This window comes from Centrocercus urophasianus, unplaced genomic scaffold (assembly GCF_019232065.1).
Source record: "Centrocercus urophasianus isolate 14NV4802_14NV808 unplaced genomic scaffold, USGS_Curo_1.0 seq_32, whole genome shotgun sequence".
NCBI lineage: Eukaryota > Metazoa > Chordata > Aves > Galliformes > Phasianidae > Centrocercus > Centrocercus urophasianus.
In genome coordinates this window covers 2,764,771-2,772,299 of record NW_024884889.1, presented here as the reverse complement: position 1 = coordinate 2,772,299, position 7,529 = coordinate 2,764,771, and the positions used below count along the sequence as shown (strand labels likewise).

The window sequence follows — 7,529 nt, the reverse complement described above, 5'->3', positions numbered from 1 at the left end:
ACATCATATTCATTTGAAAAGAACTCTGAAGATCACATAAAAACTGCAGAATCCTTTAGCCTATCATACTAGACATAATGGAGAATTTCTTCAAGAAATCAGTGAACTGTGGATAGTTTGGTCATAAGCTGTTTTTTCATGACAAAACTCGTTTTATATTTTGAGCTATCTTCTGAACCTGTGTTTACTTTCTGTATTGCTTTACGGAGAATAGAGGTTAATATTTCTCAAAACAATGAGGAATCTTAATTTTACACAAGGTCACATTGCCAAGTTTTCAAAAGAGACAGCAATTTTTATTCCACTTACTGTGATCTATGTTCATGCAAGTATGCAAGCTGAACTCTTACCTGTAAAATAGCGAAAACTATGACAGAAACTGAGTGTACACATCTGGGTTGTGTAATATAGTTATGTGAGGTTTAGACATCCAGAAGTTTTGTTAAGGTCTTCGTTCAGTTGTCATAGAATCAAGAATATTTTGGGGGTATTTACAGTGGTTTGTTTCTCTTAATGCAGATAATGAGGTCATAACTCAGAGTTGCATTTGCTTTTGAAGAATATTACCATTAATATGTATGCTTTTGAATTGCACTGTTTATAACTTAACTTGGAATTTAAATCATAGTCTTAGACACTTTTATAGTTATTTCTATTATCTGCTTTTTCCCCTAGGTCTAACTTGTTGAAAAGTATTCTAAAAAAAAGTCTTTTCCTCTAGTATTTCCCTATAGATATCAGAAATTTAAGAAGTTAGAGACAGTTGCAAAATGTTCTTTCAGTTTTCTATCCTTCAGTTTTAAAGATCTTAAAATTCAGACATTTTGGAACTAATAAAAAAAATTGTTGTTCCTCTAAATTTTAAATGAGTTGGGGAATGTGTAATTTTCTTGTTTGTATTTATACTGTTGTTCAGTTAAACCTTCTTTTGTCAGTCAGGGTCCACTGAATGTGTATTTTCCCTCAAAGTCATAATTCTTACGTCTCTTGTGACTTTTATAGTTATTTTGTATGGCTTCAGAGTGACAGATTTAAGTCTTTTTATAGTTATTGAAGTTGAAATATATCTTGATTCTAGTCTCTCATTTTTTAGTGTAATCTGAAATAGAAATAAAACCTTGCATCTAGGAGAACTCTCTTGTGAATTTTCCTACTATTTCAAATATAGAATTTGATAAACCTTTTCTAATCCTCTGCTACAGACAGATCTTGGGGGAGATTTTTCCTTTCTATAGCTGCATTTTATCTTTTAACGTGAGCATTCTAGCTTAAGTCATTTGAATTTTTGACTACGTTCCTATCAGTAGTTGCAGATAGAGAAAAGAATTGATTACTGTTGATGCCTTCGTATACTAGTTTTGATCTCCACTTTCTATGCTTCTGGAAAAGAGACAAATTCTTCAGTAAACAGTTTTGAGGAGTAAACTATACTCGTTACTGTGTTGTAGAAAAAGAGGATGAATTCTTAAATCTAGTTTTTTGTTCTTGTTTTCTGTTTTTTTTTCTCTTGTGTTTATGTTTGAGGGTGAATCTTCCTGTGAATGTTCTGCTCAAATTTGTTGCCATGTGACAGGTTGCAGCATAGGGACAGTCTGACAAAATGGCATCTGACATGGAAAAGCACATGAAGCAGTGTGTCATTGACTTCACTCATGTGGAAAAAATTGTATCTGTGGACATTCATCAAGCCTTGCTGAAGGTTTCTGGAGGCAAAACAGTGGATGTAAGCAGAGTGGTGGTGGTTGATGTGTTTCAGCAGCGGTGAAAGCAACATGAAAGACAAGCCACGTTCTAGATGGCTATGCATATCTGTCACAACAGAAAACATAGTCAGCTCATCAGCATTGCTATGTGAATTGAAAGCTTTAAGTAATAGCAAAATAGATCTTGTTTTGTACTGTCTATTTTGTCTTTTATGGTAGTACTGTAGGGCTTCTAATTTACAGGTAACTTTAATCTGCAGAATGATTTCTTGAGGAAAATTCATTCACTGATTATTTATCAAGCTTCACGCTTTCCAGAAAAAATGCAGTAGCCACAGAATGAAACAGAAGAGGATCCTTCTGAAGGTGAGGAATCCGTTTCATTGTACGTGTGAAGGAATGCTAGCACAGGTTACTCAGATGTTGTGGAAACTTGTCTTTGGAAATCTTCAGAAGCTACCTGGATATGAGCCGAGACAACATGCTCTGGGTGTCCCATCTGTTGAAGCAGATGAATAGAGAGATTTTCTTTAACATGAACCATTCTGTGATTCTATTATTCATGTGAATGACTAGCAGTAATAGACTTTGTTTTGAAAGTCACTTGAATGGTCATGAATCATAATTGTGACTAATAATGGAAGAAGTATGAAAGAAATCATTGTTTTAAACTTTTGTGAAAACGTGAGAACACTGTTTTGAAGATCTTCACATCTCTTCTGTTTTGCTAGTTTAAAATTACTATCTAAATGTCCTTTATGAAATGAAAAAACATACATAACTAAATATCTGTTTGAAGCTTCGTGTCTATTTGTAATGCTTTAGGTTTTCTTAGGTAAAAATGCATCGAGAGTTTTACCAGACCCTAGTAGTCTTATGGATTTCAATTACTTTCCTACATGCACACACATAAGCAAATAATGTATGCAACACTTTTAATCTAACTTTCTATGAAGGGGCATGGATTTAGAGCTTTGGTTTGTGCTTATTAACTGCTACATTTTCCAGCATTAAGTGGTTTTGAAACCAGAGTGAATAGCTTGTTTGTTTTTTCATGTTATACTCTTAGATGACATGTGTTAAAGCTTTGAATATGCCAACTGATTATTTTGTCTTAGACACTGTTTTTTTAGCCCTGCTCACAACTGCCTGGCAAATTTTTTTAGGAAATGTGTAATTCATTACAGGCTGTGTTCTTTACTACAAAAAGATCTTGAAGATATCTATAAAATCGTAGAAATAGACAAATAAAATAAGCCATATATTTTTTTCTGATCCATTGCATAAAAAAAATCTGGGTTTTAAGAATCTTAGCAGGCTAGATCTAAGTCTAAATAAATGGACGTTTGTATACAGCTATAAACAGTCACACTTAACTCCTAAAGACTGTGTCTGGAAAATTCATGGATATATTTTATTAATAATTATTACTTCATAAATCCTGATATAAACAAATTAATAATTTAGTATATTTGCTCAAGGGATGCATTTCTCTTTGAATAGGGTAGAATATATTAGCAAGTTAATGTCCCTACTGTAGTCAAAAGTGAGAGAGAATTAATGAAGATAATAAGGTTTACTTTGATTATTTCGTTATTGTCATTGCTTTACCTGCCCTCTATTATGAATGCCTAATTCTGTCAGTAGTGGCTTTATTATCTTAACTCTGCCTGAATTCCTTTACAAAACAGGTAAAACAAATCAAATTGTATAGAGTAAGTATTCTTACATCTTGCTACTTTAATTTGCTACTTGGACGTGGGTTTTTTTGTGAATTTCCTGATTTTATATATATTTTATATATATATATATATATTTATTTATATATTATATGTATATTTAAGTGCACTTGAGGTGGGGGTAAAAACTTGGCTGAATTTTTCTTTTGGTTGTCATGATGGATACATAAATACGAATTTTTTTTATCTTGAGAACTTTGATTCTTCAACTTTCAATGGACCGATTAACTGTAGTTCAAAGTTAGGTTCCCAAAAACGAATTTGCAGCTTTCTCCTTTCTTAGACAATTGGCTCCTCTGGGTGACTAATCTGAGGATGCCAAGGTTTATCTGTCTGATAGGATGTGAGAATAAAGATGTGTGCATCAGTTGACAAAGTTTCCTTAAATAATTTTTTGCAAGAGCATTCAAGGATTCTACGGAAAATAGTGCACTAAACGATGAGACAAGTTTAAATTATGACCTTTAGGGCATACAGAATTATTTACTGCTCTAAAATTTTCTGAAGTATTTAAATATCTCAAGTAATTCTCTTCTCATGAAATGTCAGATTTGTCTACAAAACACAACCAAAACGAGAAGAATGGCCCAAGTGATTTCATTTATTTTCTACTGTCTAATAGAAAATGGAGATGCTTAGGCAAAAAGAAAATGACATTGCTTATTGAGAACTCTTGGTGGTCAAAATCCATTGTAGAAATTAAAAAAGCTTTTGAACCAGAAAATGTACTACTAATTCTCTGGGTTAAGTTATTAAACCTTTTCTGCTGTTATTGTTGCATTAGTTCAATAAAATACAATAATATCATTGCATCTGGAACTTCTTTCTATGTGACGTAAAATGATCCCTTTACATTTGATTCAAATAACATCACTACTTGCTGGTAATGGCCAGCGCTTGGCTGGTGTTGCCAGCCAGCATGTTTTTTATATTTAGTTCACTAGGCATGTTTGTTTTCCTATCAGCTCTTCTCTTTATGGCAAGCCATTTTCTAAATTCCATCATGGGCCTTATGCTTGCTTTCAGTTTGCATTTTTTGTCATGCCAAATTTTTTTGCCAAAACTTCTGTTTCCTGTATGGGTGTGACTGTGGTAGTCTCTTTCCAAGTGTCTATGTTTCATATTTGAACAGCATATTTGAACATCAGTGGTTGTATCAACTTTGCTTGCTGAGAATGTTTTCCTCCACAGAGAGATCTTTGCATCTTGACATTGACAGCTTTTGTCTTGCCCTGAGGCAATTTTCTTTAGGGTCTGTGGGTAGTCTGTCAGCTGCTTTTGTAGAAATAAAAAGGAAAACAACTATGCCGATTACTTCAAATATGGCTTGCATGTGAAAGTTGATGAAGGCAGTGTTTTGACCTTTTTTTTCTGGACATAGGTATTCAGAATGTGTATGTGTCTTCATCTTGCAAGTATCTAAGATCCTTTCATAAAAATGATTTTAATTAGTAGTATTTAGTAGGGTTTTAATGTCTTAGTAAAGCTTGCACCATCTGCTGATTTGAAATGCTCCTTTAACCAGGATGAAAGTAGTAGTATTTTTGTTCATCTTCCTTTCTCTTTTTCTGAAATGTCTGTCAGGTAAGTGACAAAAGAGGGTGTAGGAGTGGGGAAGATCCTTAGCACACTCACAGCCCTCGGTCACTTTCTGTTCACAGATCCACAGAATAAGTTCTGTGACACAGCAGGGTACAACGCGGAGAAATGTGAATAGTTTGACTTGTTCGTGTCATTGGAGGAGGTGTTATGTGGCAGGTGGCAATGTAGCAGTCTTGTGGAGACCACTCAGGAGTAATGGGCTGGAAAATCCAAGGTCACCAGTGCAGCATCTTCCTAGCACATGCTATTGTTGTTGCATAAAGCAGTGACTCTGATTATTTAAAGGAAATAATTTAAAACAAGAAAGAAAAATGGCTGAGGTTGATGATATGTATTTGGGGGGACATTATTCAACATGATGCTCTTTTCTGCAGAGCCTCAGTTGGTTTCTAGGTAAGGTCGATTTCACTTTTCTTTTTAAAGGATGCTCATCTGGTCTCTCCTTTGACAGCTGCATTATACATGGTAACAGATGTATTTTCCTGAAGTAATGAAGGCTCTGGTGTCTAGAAACAGAAAATCCACCTCTAAGTGTTAGACTGTTTAGAACAGGATTGACTTTTCCTTTTTCTTTTTTTTTTTTCCCTAATTTCAGAAGTATTTACATCTTAGGGACAGAAATTGAAAATGCCTGCTAAGTTACAAAAATGAGTACCTTTCTTGAAAAGGTAAAGTTAAAAATCCCAAAACGTTTTTTCCAAGCAGAACTTTTCATTTCATTTGAGCACTGTAGTGTCTTAGCGTTAGCTTCCTCCTACATTTGTGTGTGCTGGAATATCACCCAGTAGTCTCATGTGTTACTGTATTTCTAAGTGATGACGGAAGGTATCAGATTAAAAGGAGGTAGAAGGAAGAGCATTTCTGTTCCAGAGAAGCACTTTGTCTATTTGAAGAGTTAATTATAAAACACTTTGCAAATTTTGCTGACCTGTAACAACAGAGATCTGCAAATTCCAGCAGCAGATGATACAAACTGTCACCCTTTACATTTAAATAGCTTGGGATACATTGTTAATTTTAAGGTCTGAACAGTTTTATGTTTATAGGAAGACTGGGAGTGTTGGGGAAGGAAAGGGGTATTAAATAAATAAATAAAAAGAAGGATCACTTCTGTGGTGGAGCTGTCTAACAAGCAGTTTCTAACTTGTACATGTGGACACTTGAGGGGCAACAAGATTTGGCTTCATGCTGTATCAGAGAAATCACACATCTGAATTCTCTGACAAATAAGAACTTTCTGTCCTTTTGGATTTTTAGCTGAAACTGATGTCCTTGTCAGCATACCAGGTAAAAACCAGTAATAAAACTGCCAGCACTGTCAGCTCCATTGGGCTTGCTGCAAGTTTCCCTCCACGTCTCAGGCTCCAGGACAGCCTTGCTAGCAGAATCCCTGGGGCTATTGCTCTGCAGCTTCAAGAGACCCTGTCTTTGGAGCAGACTAATAAATAATGTCTGACCTAAGCCAAACGCTGCAATAGTCTCTGGCCTCTAGGCAGGTATACATCAGGATTCCAGGTAAAGAAATGAAGCAAGATCTATGATGCCCAGAAATGCTTAAAACACTATGTTTATGGATTAGCTCTTCTGAATACATTGAAGAAACTTGATTTCACATAGTAATAACTAGTTCTACCTTTCAAACTGTGTCAGGAAGGTCTACCTTTCAAACATATCAGGAAGGTATGGCTGCCGGGGTGGACTATGTAGCAGTCAATGTACGATCTCTGCGGAGAGCTGAAGAGGAGGTAAGATTCTCAAGTCTATCAAACATGTTTCTACCCTTCAAATCAGAAAATTCAGCTGGCTGGATATATAAAACATAGAGACCCTGCCTATGTTTTGAAGCTTATGCAATTGAAACACGTATTTGCTATATTCCACATATCCCTTTGAATTGACTTTTTATGAGCTGCTATGACTCAGGGAGGGCGACATGAGCTTGCTACACCACCTTGTCTTTTACATCTACCTTTCTCTCTTTCCTTGTTCTCACCTAAATCTATGTATTCAGAAGATAAGACAAAAAATTTGTCTAACCCTAATCCATAAACCTACCGTCTGCATCAAAGAACTCAATTCTGTGTTAACTTTCATCTTTCCTTTTCATTGCTTCATTTACATTTTCATCTGCTTGCTTGCACCAGCAAGTTTCCAGAAACAAACTCTTACTACGTTTTCCCTTCATCCCCTGCCCAAAGAAATAGAACAGTACTTACCTTGGAAGTTGTTAAAAATTTCTGGAAAAGTCCAGAGTACCTCTGCTGTAGACTTCTGAGGCCTGCATACAGTAAGTACACTTAAGTTACTTTTGTTTTGCCTTGGCTGAAGATGCCATTCAACATAATTGTGTACACTTAAAATTTAAAAGAAATAATTTTATTTCTTTAACCAAAAATTAGAGGAGCTAAGACAGCTCATTTCACATGGCATCATTCCTATGAGCTGAAAGGTAATTTTCAGGGATTGTACATTTGGTAAGAATTTG

General features: G+C 35.2%; 1 long non-coding RNA gene across 11 annotated transcripts in view; it reads left to right on the top strand.

The window, feature by feature from the left end:
- Positions 1-845: 845 nt before the first annotated feature.
- The window catches only part of LOC122166179, a 49,658-nt gene continuing 42,974 nt past the window's right edge, over positions 846-7,529 (top strand). For all 11 annotated transcript variants that reach the window (XR_006170700.1, XR_006170698.1, XR_006170699.1 and 8 more), the window contains exon 1: positions 846-2,069. This is a non-coding gene — a long non-coding RNA (uncharacterized LOC122166179). The remainder of the gene's footprint in view (positions 2,070-7,529) is intronic.